The sequence below is a fragment of the Notolepis coatsorum genome, assembly GCF_963971535.1.
Source record: "Notolepis coatsorum genome assembly, chromosome: 6".
Lineage (NCBI taxonomy): Eukaryota > Metazoa > Chordata > Actinopteri > Aulopiformes > Paralepididae > Notolepis > Notolepis coatsorum.
The window spans coordinates 162,202,787-162,223,142 of record NC_140170.1 but is presented as its reverse complement, the minus strand read 5'-3'; the positions used below and the strand labels follow the sequence as shown (position 1 = coordinate 162,223,142).

Sequence of the window (20,356 nt, the reverse complement as noted above, 5' to 3'; positions counted from 1 at the left end):
GACCACCAGCGATTCGCACTTTGCAATAGCTGTCCTGTCGTAATAAGTGACTGGGGTGTCCTTGAACATTTGCAGTGAATGTGAATGAATGACCATGGGGGTGATGGTGATGGTGGTGGTGATGGTGCTGGTGCTGGTGATGGTGATGTTGATGTGCTGGTGCTGGTTCTTGTGATGGTGCTTGTGATGGTGATGTTTTTTTTTTTTTTTTTATATAATTTTTTTTCCCCTCCTTTTTTCCGATTTTTCTCCCATCCCACTGTTAGTCGTTATGCCAATTCCCAACCCACTTCCTGGTTGTTGCGCAACCCCCCCTACTGTTGGTCCGGGAGGCCGGAGACTATCACATGCTTTCCTCCGACACATGTGCAGCCAGCTGGCAGCCAGCCTGGCAGCGCACTCTCACTGGGAGAGTGTAACGTGTGGAAGGTCACACTACCTCCCTCCAGATCCCTCCCTCACTGTGCAGGCGCCCCGACCGAAATGTAGGAGTCGCTGTTTACAACGAGCAGGACCCACCCACCAGCTTTCCCACCCCTAACACTGCCAATTCTGTTAGTATGAGCGACCAGCCAAGCTGGTAGCAACGCCGAGAGCTGGGCTCGAACCCAGCGTCTCCTGCGTTGGTGGCGAGTGCCTTGCCCACTACACCACCTAGCCGCCGTGATGGTGATGGTTAAAGGCCCACTTTCAGGTTAAACCCTACTCTTCAATTATGGGTAGTTTACATCATTGGTATCTAATTTCATTATTTATTTATTTTTCATTTGACGCCGGAAATTCCACTCAGAAAGGGTTAAAAATGTCCACACGAATAACATGTATGGAGCCAATCAAAAAGCTTATCAGACGCTATCAGTGCCGTGACGTCACTGAAGGTAACTTTCCCCTACCTCTCATCCACTACAATGGAGTTTTGACGAGTGCAGAAAGCCATTTCCTTGATCCAAATGGACGCCTTACAAGACGCAAATGGGTTTAATCGTCGGAGAGACTTTGATGGACCAGCTACAACTGCATTTTTGGTTGAAACAAGGTAGTTATAAGGGTTTTAATGTCGTAAGAAAAGAACTACATGTACCACTAGGCAGCCTGTTGTTCAGTACAGCAGCGCTATTGGTCTGTTAGGCTGTCGCCTTATGCCTTATCTCCGTCACGGGTCATAGTACCAAGCTGGCTATATGGCTCTGGCTAACGTTAACGTTAGCATTATGTCTACTGTCGTGAACCATTTTAAATCTGGGCATGTAAAAGAGATTCGGGAACGAGTCAAATGTGCAGGTCCTCTTCTCAGACCTGTGGGGCAAAGCACTGCACGCATCATGCCGGCTAGTAAGCTACACGTCCCGGCATGTTGATACGATAGTAGCCCCTTTCATGACTGATTCACTCGGTCACGAAACGGGCTACCACGATAGCTAACTAACTAGCTCAAACACCTTATAACTACTACTACTGTCGTGTCCATAAGTTCCCTGGCAGAATACTTTGTTTGTGAGGACAAAGGTATACAGAGGCGGTCAGGTGGCATAGCGGAGATTGCGCTCGTCACCAACGCAGGAGATGCTGGGTTCGAGCCCAGCTCTCGGCGTTGCCACCAGCTTGGCTGGCCGTTCACACTAATACAATTGGCACGACGACTAATTGGGATGGGGAGAAAATTAGAGAAATCAGAAACAGAAAAAATAAATAAAAGGTATACAAAGAGGAGAACCATTTTAAATCGGGGCATGTCGGGGCTAACTTAGCTACTAACGTTATATACACAATATGTACAACGACACAATGATTTACATTCGTATATTTACAAATATGGTAACGTGGTTGTGGCTTTTACAAATAGTGGTTAGCTTTAGAGATAAATGGCTATGATCACGGAGCAATAGTGTTAGGTGAAACAGATACTAGCTCCTCGGCTAGCCTAGTAGTAACAAGAAGGCTCTTTGCTTCCTGCCACTACCTGCCACTACCTGCCTGTGATTCTCAGGCCCCCTGCTGCCCTGTACCTGCTGTGACGTCATCATTAAGATGACACACGCAAGTTATGAACCATGGATTAAAATATCCACGTGCGTGGTGATTGTGGTTGGGCAGACAAAATGTTTGATAAAAACGCTAAAACTGGGTCAATTTCGAGAATTTTTTTCCCCCTCTTCATGAAAGTCACCGTTGGCCTAGTCACATTGTTTATTGAACAAAAATACAACATGCAAGTGGGCCTTTAACACATTCCCTGCCATTGGTTATATCCATCAATATAGCCAGTCTGCCACCACTCTAAGCCTATGGAGATGTTCACCTTCTTTGCAGGGCTATAACTTTTTAAATTGTATTGCTAAATTGACATTACTATGGCCCATTCAACATCGATTATCTATCATTCAGGATGTAGGAACGTTATACTTTTTCATTCAAACATTCATACAAAAATACCTTCTAGAATATAAGTATGTTTTTATCGTTTTCAGCAGTAATTCCTAGAACGTGAGTTATAGGCATAAACGCATATATAGATTATCGATTGCCATTTATTCCCGATACACGCTATATTAAAAAATTCAACTGTATGATCCTATACATTATGCATCATCATGCGTGGAGGAAAGGGGGGGGGGGTCGTTTATAATTCCGTGATCGTCAGTAAATGCTTTATGTAGTATGGGTGATATATTGATCAGATCGGTTTGCAGTGAAATGAATAAACAATTGGGCTGAAAATGACGTTAGCGTCCTCTTACCGTTCGCCAATGAGACTGGCGGTGAAATATCCCAGGTATACGGCGCCGAATTATGAATGCCATGGCGAAAAAATGAAATATTTATCTCAATATCGCTGTACAGCGTGGTGTGGCAGACAACGCATGGCGGGCAATAACGCTGTACAGCGTGAACGGCGGTGGATGTGTTAAGGGTGCTGATGGAGGAGCTGATGGAGGAGCTGATGATGGAACTGTTGATGAAACTGATGGTGGAACTGATGATATAACTGATGGTGGAACTGATGGAGGAGCTGATGATGGAACTGTTGATGAAACTGATGGTGGAACTGATGATATAACTGATGGTGGAACTGATGGAGGAGCTGATGGTGGAATTGATGGTGGAACTGATGATATAACTGATGGTGGAACTGATGGAGGAGCTGATGGTGGAACTGATGGTGGAACTGATGGTGGAACGGATGGAGGAACTGATGGTGGAACTGATGATATAACTGATGGTGGAACTGATGGTGGAACTGATGGTGGAACTGATGATGGAACTGATGGAGGAGCTGATGGTGGAACTGATGGTGGAACGGATGGAGGAGCTGATGGTGGAACTGATGGTGGAACGGATGGAGGAGCTGATGGTGGAACTGATGGAGGAGCTGATGGTGGAACTCTTGGACTGGGGCAGAGACATGTGAATAATTCAGCGAGGGCAGACAGAGAGCACTCCTGGCTCTGTTCCAGGACCTGACTTTGATAAGAGGCCCAAATAAAGGCAGCTGCCAGGACCATGTGACTTTCCCTTCACAACAGAATGCAGATAGTTTCATTCTCCCTGCGTATCGACCGTATCTAATGCCCCCCCCCCTACCCCCCACCTTGTCCTCGGAGGACAGAGGGAAGCCCTGCTACTCCCCTGACAGCTGCAGCCAACGATATGGCTATTTGAGATTATGGGCATATGATGTAAACTAGGGCTGTGTGATTTGCCCAGTATGTCATATTGCATATCTTACTTTTTGAAGGACTTAAACTTAAAAAAAAAATTGTATACATTTCTTTTAATTTTGCTCACAATTAAATTCTACAACACAGCTGTACAATGTGGAATTTCTTTTTACATAAATGGGATAGAAAAGGAACAGCTACCGGTACGTATTATTAAAGGCCCAGTCTGACCTCGCTGAATTATTCACATGTCTCTGCCCCACTACAACAGTTCCACCATCAGCTCCACCATCAGCTCCTCCATCAGTTCAACCATCAGCTCCTCCATCAGTTCAACCATCAGCTCCTCCATCAGTTCCATCATCGGTTCCACCATCAGCTCCTCGATCAGTCGCTTTGACTACTCTTGTTCCGCGTGGTATAGTGGCCTTTCACAAAAGCTTAAGAACAAATTACATGTTGCACAGAACAACGTCATTAGATACATGCTAAATGCTAGGGGACCTCAGCGGGCTTACGCTCTGCTCAGCTCTTGTTCCAATAGAGCAAAGCGTAAGCTATAACGAAATATAACGAAGGTTATCTTATAACCCTAGTTATATGAGTAATAGCGAGCGCTTTGCTCTGACTCACTGAGGACCCCACGGTCTTCCGTTTCGGCAGTGAAAGACTGGGGAAGGAGCTGTTGTATGGCCATGACCCCGCTTTATAGGAGCGGATGCGGGAGTGGTAAGGCAGATGTGGGCAGGTACACGAGGTGAAAGCTTTCATTTAGGATATGATTAAAGGGACAGTTCCAATAGAGCAAAGCGCTCGCTATTACTCATATAACTAGGGTTATAAGATAACCTTCGTTTTCCATCGAGGACCACTTTGGAAATAAGTGTTTTAAGTAATGCTTTTAAGTGCAAACCTCTGGAGTGCAGGGTCATGATACTACAATGTAGTGTACGATACTGTGGCTTTCCTAATCGAATCAAATCAAATCATGATCCAAATGTGAACAAATGGGCAGCCCCAACAACAAAGAAATATAAATAGGAACGGAGACATTTCGTTCACTAGTTCAAAGTTTTTAACAGTAGACAACAGATGACTATGAGTTTTAGACTGTTTACTGTATTTTGGGCTTGTAATGGGTTTGTTTACGTTAGTAATATTTCCAATAAAGATGTAAAGAAATGTCCAAAATATTTTTCAATCAAACTCTTAAAGAATGTGTGCAAATATATACCCCACATTTACATGGTGAATTACGGTAAAGATACATAACTTATGTAATGCAGTGTGTTTCCCATACGACTTAGGTTTCCACCGCTACCAATATCCCAAAATAGATAAAATACATTACTATATACAGTATGCTGCTTTCCAGGAAACACTGTCCCCTTGCCCACTGCCTTGGTCTCTCTCTCTCTCTTCCTTACGGCAAGTGATTGTTTTAATTTGAATTTGAGAGAATGTCTCTTTCTCAATCACTTTCTATTTCTCTCTCTCCCTCTCTCTATTTCTCTTTCCCTCTCTCAAATTATTTATTATCATTATTATTTATTTAGAACAATTTGTTAACTCTTTCTGCACCAAACACGTAATATCTTGTGTTTCGCCGCCAACGCTTGAGTGCCAAAAACGTAATATCTCGTTTTTAGATAATTTGATATTTTTCCTTTGATCCCCATTCTAAACACTCAGCCGGAGCTCCCTAGGTCTCTTTGGCACTAGGGCTGTCTTAAATACTTCGAAGCTTCGAAGCTTCGTTCGATGGGCATGGGATTCAAATATGAAAATAAAATTCGATTATTAAAAATATATATACGGTATATATATATATATATATATATATATATATATATATATATATATATATATATGATTTTATTTAATTTTTTTGTGCAAAATCAACTCTGCCTCTCTTTGTTAACTACAACAAGCAATGCTGTTTGTTATGCTGTTTATAAAGCCTCAAATGACGGCTTACAATATTTCATGAAAGCAAAGTGTTTTGTTTGTCTAAGATTTAAAAAGGTTTAAACTTTACAGCACTGACAAAGTTGAACAAAGTGCCACAACATAAAAAAAGTATAATAATAATAAATAATTTAAAAATAATTATAATTTTATTTTTTTTTTATCTCGAAGCTTCGAATTAAAATTGAATCTCCGCCCCGAAGCTTTGAATTCCAAAAAATAAATTCGAAGGTCAGCCCTAGACATCATACTGTGACATCATACTGTGACATCACAACGGAACATATTTGAGTTCCATTTGAATAATATAAATAATGTGTATGATATAATATAATGTATGTATATGTATGTAATGTAATATTTATAATGGTATAAATGATTATTTGTGTAAATTAGGTAAATTAGGTACGCCGACCATTAAGTAAATACTTGTTCGTTTAGGAATAAGGGGCAGGTAACTATAAGATTTATTCTTCTTCCTGCTCCTTTTGTCCATGGAATGACTATTTATGATTGTGTAATGAAGAAACTATGATTGTATGATTCCATGTGGCAAATAAAAACTCTGAACTGAAACTCTGAACTGAATGTTATATATTATAATATAATGTAATATAATAATAAAGTATAATATATTTAGCTCCCATTTGAATAATATAGATATTATGTCTAAAAACATGACATTCTTTAGAAGTCTTAAAATATATTTTTTAAATGTAAGTTAAAATAAATGTAAAATAATAATAACGTTATTTATATAGCACCATTCATACAGATTACAGCTCAAAGTGCTGTAAAAACGAAACAAAAGGATACACTAAGGATGGAAATTATACGACATGAAAATGATAAAAACAGTAATAAAACACTAGATAAGATAGTAAAAATAGCTAAATAAGACAAACAGTAAGACAATAACATAAGATAATAAAATAATTACAAATAAAATAATAATAAAGACCAAAAAATTAAGAAAATTAAATAATAAAATAGCTAAATTTGATAGTAAACAATAAGAACAAATGTAATAACACTAAAATAAGACATTAAAAAAGAACAAATACAATTATTTAAAAAAAAATATAAAACAATGATAACAATGATAATAAAATATTTAAGTAAAATTTATAAAAATAAAGAAAAATAAGACTATAAAATAAAGATAATAATTCATTTAAAAGCTATTTTAAAAAGGTACGTTTTGAGCAGTGCCAACCGAGTGTGCTGAAGTACAGTATAGTATCTTTTTACAGTAGACGTACAGTATAGTATCTTTTTACAATAGACGTACAGTATAGTATCTTTTACAGTAGATGTACAGTATAGTATCTTTTTACAGTAGATGTACAGTATAGTATCTTTTTACTAACCAAGTTAACCTGAACCAAGCTAACCTGAACCAAGCTAAACTTACCTGAAATAGTCTCTGCAGCAACACAGGATGTTCTTGTGGGCGTTAAACTCAGTGCTGTTGACTTTAATAACCACATCACAGAACCTTCCCTCCAGACGCAGTTCATTAAGGATTGTACAGGACATTGTTTCCTTTTCCATGTGGGGATTTTTAAATTGTATCTACAGTAATAGTCAAGCTTACTGACAAGTAGCCGGAAACAACAAGTGAGATCTTCACTTGTCTTCTGAGATCTGAGATCTTCTGAGAGAATTGTTGAATATACACAAATGTTCTAGAATGTTTGATTATGACATCATACTGTGACATCACAACGGAACATATTTGAGTTCCATTTGAATAATATAAATAATATGTATGATATAATATAATGTCCCCAGGCCATCAGGTTGCTCAACGAACAATAACACTATGCAACAACCATCAAATGCACTCACAACACACACATCCACACGCACACACTCACTTTAAACAAACAACACACTGCAGCACCCACTCTCCACACTTTAGAACACCTAAACACACTTTATATTTATTGGTAAAGGATTTGCACTACAACCCATACCTCAGTACACCTTACTGTAAATTGTACCTAAATTGTACTTCATCCCATTTCTGCTTTGCACTATATAGTATATTGTATATTAGTATATTGCATAGTATATTGTATATTGTATGGTAACTCAGTTACTTCTATTCTGCATCGAACATTGTACATATGTATATACTGAACACTGTGTCTATGTACGTGACTTCTATTTTTACTTCTATTTTTACATGCTATACTATTTTATTTCATACTTATCTTTTGTCTAGCAGTCTCTGGAGCATAACAGAAAGAAGCATTTTGTATTAAAGTATTCTGTACTTCTGTATGACAACTATTAAAGAAACTTGAAACTTGAATGTAATGTTATATTATAATATAATGTAATATAATAATAAAGTATAATATATTTAGCTCCCATTTGAATAATATAGATATTATGTCTAAAAACATGACATTCTTTAGAAGTCTTAAAATATATATTTTTAATTTAAAATAAATGTAAAATAATAATATTATTTATATAGCACCATTCATACAGAATGCAGCTCAAAGTGCTTTACACAAAAAACGAAAAAGGATACAAAAAATATATGAAAATAATTACAATCACTCCATAACTAAGGATGGAAATTATAAGACATAAAAATGCGCTTTGGACCTACCAGCAGTGCCGCAGCCGAGTCGGAACATATAATCATCTGGTTTGGTCCCACATCCTCTAGCCACGACAAAGCCCAGAGAATGGCCAGTAGAGACTTCTGGGAGAATTGTTAAATAGATACACAAATGTTCTAGAATGTTTGATTATGACATCATACTGTGACATCACAACGGAACATCATACTGTGACATCATACTGTGACATCATTAGGGCTGTCTTAAATACTTCGAAGCTTCGTTCGATGGGCATGGGATTCGAATATGAAAATAAAATTCGATTATTAAAAAAATAATATATATATATATATATTTTTTTTTTTTTGCAAAATCAACTCTGCTTCTCTTTGTTAACTACAACAAGCAATGCTGTTTGTTATTTAAGATGAGGTCAGACTCGGCACTGACAGATTTGTGTTCATTGTGCTGCTTTTATAAAGCCTCAAATGACGGCTTACAATATTTCATGGAAGCAAAGTGTTTTGTGGAGGGCTCTGAAATGGCATGACCAGTGTGTGGAAATCCAACCTCCCCCGTCAAATCAAGCTCAACTTCTTTCATGCAACAGTTGAGTCTGTCCTTTTGTATGGCAGTGAATGCTGGACCTTGAAGCCCACCCTGCAGAAGTCCTTGGATGGGTGCTACACCAGAATGATGCTTGTGGTGCTCAACATCAACAGGGATGAGCATGTCACTAATGCAAACTTGTATGGGGGGGTGCTAAAGGTGAGCGATAAAGTGGCAGTCAGGAGAATGAGGCTGGCAGGTCACTGCCAGAGACACCATGAGATGCCAACCAGCAAACTTGTGCTGTGGGAACCAACACACGGGCATCGATCACGAGGACGTCCCACGTTAACCTACGTGGACGTACTCAGGAGAGATGCGGGAACAGAAAGCACCAACGAGCTAGCCAGATGCATGGAGGATCGGGATGACTGGAAGCACCGATGGAGGGCCCGTCCGAGGACGACCTAGATATATAGAAAGTGTTTTGTTTGTCTAAGATTTAAAAAGGTTTAAACTTTACAGCACTGACAAAGTTGAACAAAGTGCTGTACAAGTCCCACAACATAAAAAAAATATATATAATCTCGGCCCCGAAGCTTCGAATTCCAAAAAAAAATCGAAGGTCAGCCCTATTTGGCACATCTGCCTACGTTGGAATTGCAATGACAATCGAATCTCGCCAGGTGGCAGTATCACCTATCTTTTGAACTGGGGATATCACTTGTCTTCCAGTGCTGATTTACACTGGGAGAGATGAGCAATACCATAAAAGGGCAGATGAATCCCACTAATATAAGATTAGCCCGCGTTGTCCGGGCCTTCTGGGTGGTTTCTGGACCCATTAAAACCCTTGAGATCCTAGTCAGAGCCCCGTGCCAGTAGAGAGTGACCGTTGAAACACCATTGAACCACCGCTGAAGCGCCGTTCTCGTGTGAACGGGGGCCTGGCTGTCTACCAGCAGAAGCTATTTCTCTGAACCCTGTGTGTCAGTGTGTGTGTGTGTGTGTGCGTGTGTGTGTGTGTGTGTGTGCGTGTGTGCGTGTGTGTGTGTGTGTGTGCGTGTGTGTGTGTGTGTGTGTGTGTAGGGTAAAGACGAGCTCTATTGCCTCCATCGTTACAGGAGACCGGCGCTGACAGCCCAAGACAAATGCGCTTTCTGTTCCGTCTCATGAACCGCGTAGTGGAGAGCACTAGAAGAACATTCATCTCACACTCGAGTACCACCGCAATCACGACCGACGACAACACGGCGAAACCCGAAACAGTAAAGCGGCCAAACAACATGCCGATCTCTAATAAGGTTGAACATACCAGGTTAGATAAGTCACGGTAGCCTGTGCGTTATGTTACATAAGAGAAAAAATTAAATAGCTGCAACGTGATTCTGCGTAGGACCGGCACATGGCTCAGGAGGCAGAGCAGTCATCTGGTAATCCAGAGGTTCCCGGTTCGATTCCCGCTCTTCCCAGGCAGCGTGTCGAAGTGTCCTTGAACAAGACACTTAACCCCTAATTGCTCCTGATGAGCAGGTTGGCACCTTGCATGGTTGCCTCCGCCGTCGGTGTGAATGTGTGAATGGGTAAAAATGTGAGGAACAAATTGTAAAGCGCTTTGGATAAAAGCGCTATATAGATGCAGCCATTTACAGGCTGGGTACACCGTTTACAGAGAGAATAGGTGTATTAGGCCTCAACAACCTTTTGAGACACGCCGATCATCGCCGAAGACGCCATCGCTCAATGCTTGGAAATAAAGTTACTGATGTTTAAACATTGTTTTTATGGATTTGATCCACTGCAGCCCATATCACCCACTCAGGCTTGTGGGTCACAGCTGTGTACCATTTCAATGAAAAACACCAGACTATATTTCAACACTGTTTGATAAACATTGTTACTCAGCTCATATTGTGAAAGAGTTGTACCCTTCCTGCTGACTTGTCATACAGAACTTGTAAGTCGCTTTGGATAAAAGCGTTCAGCTAAATGTCTAAATGTAAATGGGTCAAGCCTAAAGTAGTTTTGCATTAAGGTAGCCAACTAATGTTACAATGTATGAAAGCAGTCAAAATAGAACACTGAAGTACATTAACAAGGACCTCCTGGCTGACAACCCTGGTAACGCTAGGGTCCCATCGCTGACGATAAACCGATGCTGTACGTGTGACGGGACATCTGCTCTCAGTGTTAGCTCTTGCCAGAGGGGGGAGAAAGGTTGAAGACTAGCAAGGTCGTGTGACAACATACAGGGATTTCTATCGATCGCCCCACAATATTTTCAATCAAACTCTAAAAGAATGTGTGCAAATAATTATATACCCCACATTTACATGGTGAAAAGAAAGAAGCACACAGATTGGGGCTTTAACGAGGATAAAGATGCATAACTTATGTAATGCAGTGTGTTTCCCATACGACTTAGGGCAGGGGTCGGCTGTCGGCAACCCGCGGCTCCGGAGCCGCATGCGGCTCTTTAGCCACTCAGCTGTGGCTCCATGTTACCAAAAAAATATATATTATTTTTTTTTACTTTTCTTTTTAACACCTCTTATTTTGGAGATTGAGGTGATACTGTGACACTGAAATAAAAAATTATTTAGTCAACTAAAATATTTCGTCAACTAAGATATATGTCGTCTGCAGGTGGCTAATCTTGAGTTTCCAACCACCCAGTAAGATAACCATGGATAAATCCAAAAAAAGGAAAGTCTCAGAGGAAAATAGAGGGTTTAATTCAGCATGGACAAATTCATTTGCTTTCACGACTAACGATGCAGGCTTACCTGTATGCCTGATATGTGGTGAGAAATTTGCGAACAACAACAAAAAATTCTTTTTATTTTATACATTTTCCACAAATAAGGGAAGGACTCAAATAGAGCTGCATAGTTCTGTGTTTTATTTCAAAGTAGGTCTACAGATGCCAGTCTTTTTTCAAAGCGGACTACTTTTTATTTGATAAATTTTCCACAAATAAGGGAAGGACTCAAATATACCTGCATAGTTCTGTGTTTTATTTCAAAGTAGATCTACAGATGCCAGTCTTTTTTCAAAGCGGACTACTTTTTATTTTATAAATGTTCCACAAATAAGGGAAGGACTCAAATATACCTGCATAGTTCTGGGTTTTATTTCAAAGTAGGTCTACAGATGCCAGTGTTTTTTCTCCTCGTGTTTTATTTCAAAGTAGGTCTACACATGCCAGTCTGTTTTCGTCCTCTTCATAAGAGTTTGAGGTTTTCCTTTGTTATAACAGGTCAAAACAGCAATAAAATGTCAAACAATTTATTTTTGTTCATAAATACAACAAACTGTGTGCTATAAGTATAAAGTATAATAAATTGCCAATTACTTTGGGTATGCAATCGTCAGGCGTTTTATGCAAACTGTGGGGTATGCTTGGGGATAACTATATATATATATATATATATATATATATATATATATATATATATATATATATATATATATATATATATATATATATATATATATATATATATATATATATATATATATATATATAAATGTTATACACTGTGTTATCTTCATTTTAAGGGTAAATAGGTTTTGCGGCTCCAGATGAATTTAATTTTGTGGGAGGGGGGGAAATGGCTCTTTTGATAGTAAAGGTTGCTGACCCCTGACTTAGGGCATCTGTGGCACAAGCAGTAGTGTAGTCTAGGGGTACACTGGGTACACTAGTCACTGCCTGCACAATTTTAAAGTGTACCCTCTATTAGTGTACCTAAATAGTTTTGACTGCAGGGGAGACTTCAAATCTTGAATCCTGAATCCAGTTTGTGTTTCACTGCCAAGTTCATAATATTCTGTAATAGATTAATCCAGTTTGTGTCTTCACTGCCAAATTCATAATATTCTGTAATAGATTAATCCAGTTTGTGTCTTCACTGCCAAATTCACAATATTCTGTAATAGATTATTCCAGTTTGTGTCTTCACTGCCAAATTCATAATATTCTGTAATAGATTAATCCAGTTTGTGTTTCACTGCCAAATTCATAATATTCTGTAATAGATTCATCCAGTTTGTTTCACTGCCAAATTCATAATATTCTGTAATAGATTAATCCAGTTTGTGTCTTCACTGCCAAATTCATAATATTCTGTAATAGATTAATCCAGTTTGTTTCACTGCCAAGTTCATAATATTCTGTAATAGATTAATCCAGTTTGTGTCTTCACTGCCAAATTCACAATATTCTGTAATAGTGCTTGAATTGTGACAAAACTGCAGGCATGTTGATGCTGATACTGTAAGCATAATCAGCAATACAATATTTGCACTCTCAAATCATAATAATCCATGCTTTTCATTGAAAATGTTATTAAAGATCAATTCAAAGCATTTAAATCTCCCCATCTGAAAAAGCTGTAAATGTAATTATTTTTCATATTACTGAATGTGGATGCATGCATTTTATTATATATCTATTATTATTATTATTATTATTATTATTATTATTATTATTATTATTATTATTATTATTATTATTATTATTATTATTATTATTATTATTATTAGACACAAGGGATAAGTCTCCCTTTCTGTCAGAAATAGTGCAGATAATATCACAATACTAGAGTCCCGGTATTGTAATATCACGACATGTTGCAAATGACTGCAAATGATGTCCCAGACGGAAAACGCTGTCATCATCTGCAATACTGCTCAAAATCCACCTCTACAACTTGGCCTTTAAACCCCTAATTTCTCACTTTGTATGTTGTGTCTGTCCACTATGTTTGTTACTTTTGTTATTTTTCCCCCCTATGTAAAGCGACCATGGGTCTTTTGAAAGGCGCTATATAAAATGAAGTTATTAATATTATTACTATTAATAGAAATATATATACAATTCGCCACCAGTGTGGAGACGCTAGGATTCGCGTGTTCGAATCCAGCTCTCCACATTGTTTTTCAGTTTGGCTGGTTGTCCGCAGTAATACACATTGGCCGTATTACGGGGAGGGAAAACTGAAGGGTGGGGATCGAACGTTGTGAACAAGCGACTCCTACAAGTCGGTTGGTGCGCCTGCGCAGTAGAATCAGGAAGTGTCGGGGGCAGCGTGAGCCTCCCACGCGTTACTCCTCGACACTGAGAGATCGAGCTGCGCAGGTGAAAAGATGCGACTGCTGTTACCTCAAGTACCGGAGGGGACTTGTGCTATGTATGACTTAGTCCACATTGCAGCCGGCTTGTGGGAGGCAAGAAACAGCGTTCGTGACAGGGGAGGGTTGAATTGGATGATACGAAATTGGGATGGGAGAAAATATGGAAAAAATGGGAGAAAAAGTGGATCAAAAAAAAAAAAAAAAAAGAAATATATATACAAAATCTGTTTTTATCTAAATAAGATAACGTTTTCAGTCTGTTCACCTCATTCCAATCATTTTTATTGCAGTAAAATGGGATTGTCAAGCAAAAAGGTTGATAAATGTTGATTCTTGGCATCAGTGTATCGATAAAATATCGGCATGCAAAATATCGCAATATATTAATGCTGTATCGATTTCCACCCCCCACCCCCCACCGCTACCTACAAAGATCACAATGAGCCATCCCAGCCAGGACGGGTGTCTCCAGCAAAGATGTAAAGTTGTTTCCATCTCATCCAATGACATTTGCACCTGTTACAGTTCTTCCTTTAGCATAGTAGCAGTGCATCGCCTCCCTCACTAGTCCACCGCCCAGCATGACCTGTCACCACCCCTCTGGGAGTAATAGAAAGGCTTTCAACAGCTTTCCTGGTGCTCCCCTGCCACACATTCTAGAAGGTCCTTGGAGAGTCTGTGGATGACGAGGGTGGGGAAGGATATTACGGCAGGCTGGTTATGCAACATTTTACGAGGTATTCCCCGCTGCTGCCTGCCTGGGCAATCCATATCCCCCTATCTGAGCTATTTTGTGATGGAATTGGGTTTCAGCGAGGCATCCCACCGTGGCTTGTCCACATTGCTGTCATTGGGGAGAACGCAGGTGGTCATGTGGAGTGCTGCGTGTGCCTAATGGCCCGGGACACCTAGGCTGTGTTGTGAGCCGCTGAACCTCTTGCCTGTCACTCCGGCGCCAAACGGCCTGCGTCGTGCAGCGGCCCTGCAGCTAGAGTTTCAACTAGTTCCTCTGCAGGAGGCGGTGTGCGGTTTTCATCTAAAATAGACGAGTGAAGCGATCTGTTGATGGTCATGTTGACATCGTACCAGCGACGTTACGTAACGGACAGCTTTCACTATACTATAGTCTCAGTTTCTATATCCGTTTATCTGTTTATCTAATAATATCACAGACATGAAACAAATATATTCTTTTTAACCATTTTAGCATGTTATTAAAGGAGAGAGTCAAGGCTACGGTGTGTATTATATAGTCATAGCAGAAACCCCATGTAGGCTATGATTATATTATCTTAATAAGTTAACAGAACATGAAGGGCAGTAGCTTTCCGTCTCTATCTCTCTTTGTTTCATTACTTTCCCACCTGGTCCATCGATTGCACAGAGACACACACAGTGCAAGCCTGGTGCTAACAACACGACAAACCTGGTCCATCGATTGCACAGAGACACACACAGTGCAAGCCTGGTGCTAACAACATGTCACTGGCACTCAACGTGAATTGCATCGTCTGAGCACAACAGGGAACCAGGTCTGGAAGGTCCCAAATCTGATGTTGCTCACCTTGCAGTCCAGTGAGCCAGACCGCATTCCCAAGTGTTCAGGCTTGCATTTGTGATCAGAGTTCTATGCAGTTGGACGGCAATCATAATGGCAATTCGGTGCATTTTATATAGAGCTTGTGTCCAAAGCGCTTTACAATTTTGTTCCTCACATTCACCCATTCACTCACATATTCACACACCGAGGGCGGAGGCAACCATGCATGGTGCCAACCTGCTCATCGGGAGCAATTAGGGGTTAAGTGTCTTGCTCAAGGACACTTCGACACGCTGCCGGGAGGAGCGGGAATCAAACCGTGGGAACCTTCCGACTACCATACGACCGCTCTACCTCCTGTCGCCCCACGATGCCCATCTGAGCAACGTCAAGACATGGAGAGGAGGAGAAAATGAAAAGTACACACAGCAAACCGGTCTCAGAGCAAACCGGTCTCACAGCAAACCGGTCTCACAGCAAATTGGTCTCACAACAACCAGATCTAAAGAATGCCATTGAGATAATGAAGTGCATCCATAACCATGAAGAGTGTTCGTCATGGCCTTGTTGTGGGAGCTGAGAGTTTATCCCCTCTACTCATTTCTGCCCCCTCTGCTAATGTGAAAACAACTCAAATCCATCGTCCCTCCCTCCCTCCATCCATTATTAATTAAGTGATCAAATGTGTCCAAAGAAAAGCTACAACTGAACAAATACTGAAATGATAGTGTGACTGGGGACCAGAGTGAGCCTCGGCTCCGGGACTAGAAGTATCCTCACCCGCCACAACTACCAAGTGTTGTAGGGGAAACTAATGCATCCCATTCTGGGGAGATAGACTAGTTTCATTGCTGCAGACTGAAACTAAACAATACAGGACAGGGCAAGCAGACAGGTGTGCGGTACATTTCCTCAACCCTCTTCAGCTGTAGTGCCAGTAGAACCAGCTTGAGGAGAAGACCACTAGTGAACTACTGACAGTTTCCTCAACTCTCTTCAGCTGTAGTGCCAGTAGAACCAGCTTGAGGAGAAGACCTCTAGTGAACTACAGACAGTTTCCTCAACTCTCTTCAGCTGTAGTACCAGTAGAACCAGCTTGAGGAGAAGACCTCTAGTGAACTACAGACAGTTTCCTCAACGCTCTTCAGCTGTAGTACCAGTAGAACCAGCTTGAGGAGAAGACCACTAGTGAACTACAGACAGTTTCTTCAACTCTCTTCAGCTGTAGTGCCAGTAGAACCAGCTTGAGGAGAAGACCACTAGTGAACTACAGACACAGTTTCCTCAACTCTCTTCAGCTGTAGTACCAGTAGAACCAGCTTGAGGAGAAGACCTCTAGTGAACTACAGACAGTTTCCTCAACTCTCTTCAGCTGTAGTACCAGTCAGGGTTCGAAATTAACGGGGGCTTGGGGCAAAAATGCCCTCGAAAATTGACCAAATGCCCTCGAAAATCAGTTAAGGGGGGCAAGAAAAGCCCCAGACAGTTTACTAATTATATATATAATTATATATATGCTCTACAGTGCGAGCATTTCCCTCGTATTTGCCCCTAATAATATGTGTGTGTGCGAACCGGAAAAATCATTTACTGGCAGTGTGCGAGACGAGTGAAGATTACAAAACAGCTCCGCTGTTAATAGTTCAGAAACTGGACTGAAATTCAGTTTTTGGGTGGAATGCAAGGAGGGAGGGAGGCGGGGCCCGCTGCGTGTTACAGGGTACTTGAGAGGTGCACCGTGCGAACGCAGACAGACAGAGAGCTCTGCTTTCATCAAGCATGCATAGTGTAACATTAAGTACACTGCTATCTTAACGTTAGCAAGCTAAGCATCTGCATAGCGCGACCTGTGTAACGTTAAGTAACTTGTGTTCGGCTGGGAAAGCCTGTTCCATTTGTAACACAACTTCAAAGAATAACATCCAAATCCGATCCCGATGCGCATTTCCTTCATTCCACAGCGCTGAGCGCGCAACGTATTTCATTGATAGATCTGGCCAGAGCCTATACTCACAAACGTTCCAGTGCTGTCTTCGAGATGATTTGAATCCAAACGTCCATTCAAAACTTGTATTATGAAATAATTCTGGGATGTCTGACTATTTCCCTATGCATTGGTGCGAGTTCAGCTGACAGTCCATAGAGTCCATGACTTAAGTTCATGAGATGCTCTGTTCTTTTGTTGTGTTTGAGGTGGATGTTGTTGCGTGTGGGGTTTTTCATGTATCAATTTGAAACAAGCCTCTTGACTGTTGGAATTAGGGATGTTAAAAATTAAATAGCTAATAATATTATTCAATATTAGACATTCATTGATCCAGAGGCAACCGGCTATTCGTCTGCTATTTGTAGATATATCAAGACAACAACACAACTTGCCCTCAGGGACAATCATATTTAATCTATTTAGATAGAGTATGTATGTATTATTTACAGATAATTGAAGGTACCTCAAAACATGAAACCAAGCCATGTCACACATCGTGTGTGTGTGTGTGTGTGTGTGTGTGTGTGTGTGTGTGTGTGTTACTTGAACAATTGTCACTGTGCTCCTAAATTTCTTTGTGTGCTCCTAAATTTGTATTTAGATTTTATTTATTAACATTTTATTTAGGAGCACATGTGCTCCTTGGGAAAAAGGTTAGCGTATAGAGCCCTATATATGGAGACATTAACATTACGTTATCAAACATAGGGACGAAGACTGTAAAAAAAAAGTGTCAACAATGTTTTATAATCTTTATGTTAATTTTCATTATAAAAATGTTGTGCCCCCGAAATAAATAAAAAAAGCCCCCGAAAATCAATTAGGGGGGGGCAAAAAAAGCCCTTGATTTTTTATTTTTTTTCTAACCCTGGTACCAGTAGAACCAGCTTGAGGAGAAGACCTCTAGTGAACTACAGACACAGTTTCCTCAACTCTCTTCAGCTGTAGTACCAGTAGAACCAGCTTGAGGAGAATACCTCTAGTGAACTACAGACAGTTTCCTCAACGCTCTTCCGCTGTAGTACCAGTAGAACAAGCTCAAGGAATGCTGAAGAAACAATTAGGGAAATAGTATCTGCAGTTCACTAGAGTTCTGCTCTCATCCGGCTGAGTATCACGGGAGGGCAATGCAGCCAAGTGACGCATCTGACAAGTTTTGCATCTGATTATCGGATGTCCTTCTCGCAACAAATTGTTAGGATTCAGGTTTAAAAAATGCCTCTTTAACACTATTCAGCAATGTCACAATAAACATCACAGTGTTTATTGTAGCCTATATTACAGGTAGCTAATAGCTATAATCAAAAGAAAGAAAACAACTTGCGAAAGGATTTGAGTTGTGAAATATATTTTTGCTCTCTTGCAATATACAGCGAACACAATTCCTTGTCAAAGCTAACATTATGGCTACAAGCGATTCGACAGATTAGAAAACACTTTGGTCTCCACGCCATGTCACAGTTGTCACCTGTCCACAAAAACGTCCTTTTCCCTCCCTCTATGGTGGATGAAACCTTCAGCAACTGGTTTAAGAAGGGCATTCTGAACATTTATGATTTGTACCAAGACAGTTCTTTTATGTCTTTCACACAACTGTCCCTAAAGTTTAACTTACCAAAAACTAATTTTTTCAGATATCTACAGATACGTGATTTTGTTAAGAGCAAATTTGACCAGTTCCCCCATACACCCCCAAAAACTTTGATCGATCGCATCTTGGAGATGAAGGTTGTAATCAAAGGCTCAATATCTAAACTATATAACATCATATCCCTATCCCTACCCTCCTCAGTATTGGCTATAAGACAAAACTGGGAGTCCGATCTAAATCATCAATTTACAGACAAAGAATGGGAAAACGCTCTTGCCCGAATACACTCTTCTTCAATATGTGCCCGCCATTCACTGATACAGTTCAAGCTCCTCCACCGTCTATATTGGTCAAAGACTAGACTGGCGAAGATAAATCCTGGCATGGATCCCACATGCGACCGGTGTCACCAAGCCCCTGGCTCACTTATTCATATGTTCTGGCATTGTCCAGTACTGGCCCCTTTCTGGACTTCCATTTTTAAATCTTATTCAGACATATTTTTTATGAACATTGACCCATGCCCTCTTATTGCACTATTTGGCTTGACACCGGAAAACGCTGCAATATCTATTGGGCAATCCAATGCCATGGCCTTTGCCTCACTCATTGCCAGACGCCTCATCCTATTCAACTGGAAGGCAGCCACTCCCCCTTCACACTTACACTGGATGAGGGATGTCATGTCTCTTATACATATAGAGAAAATCAGATTTACTACACAAGGCCACACGGATATCTTCCACAAAACATGGTAGCCCTTCCTATCTCATTTCAAAACCCATATGACTCCATCCAATCTTGGGACCCCATGACCCCCCTCCACCCCCTATCTACCTTCATGACACTGCTAGCCCACGCATGGCTAGGGAGATGGCATTGTGGTGGTCTGCTAAGGGTGTTAAATTTACTTTCCATTTTATTTGTTTTACCATCGGGAAATTACGCTACTAAAATGGAGAGTAACACTTATATTATATATTATTATTACGGTATGTATATATAAAAATATCTTTGTTTTATCTTTGTTTTATTTTAATTTTACTTCATTTTTCTTTTGCATAGCTTTGTCTGCCACATCTGTACTTTTGTTTAATTATTTAAATGTCTATTTTTTATTTTGATCTCTTTTTTTCTTTTCTTTTTTTTTCATGTATGTTTGTCGTCGCCCTCACTGGGTGGGATGGGTGGGATTAGGGGATAGGAATGGGGAAGGAAATGGAAGTTGTATAATTTTGATAACTGAAATGTATAAATATGTACTAATTCTTCCAATAAAAAAAGATAAATCTAAAAAAAAGAATTGGCTTAGTTGAATCTTCATACAAAATAAATGCCCTCAAT

General features: G+C 40.2%; 1 protein-coding gene across 2 annotated transcripts in view; it reads right to left on the bottom strand.

Moving 5' to 3' along the window:
* Nucleotides 1-20,356, bottom strand: part of LOC311231171 (inositol hexakisphosphate kinase 2-like) — a 107,913-nt gene that overhangs the window by 79,777 nt on the left and 7,780 nt on the right. The window lies entirely within an intron of this gene.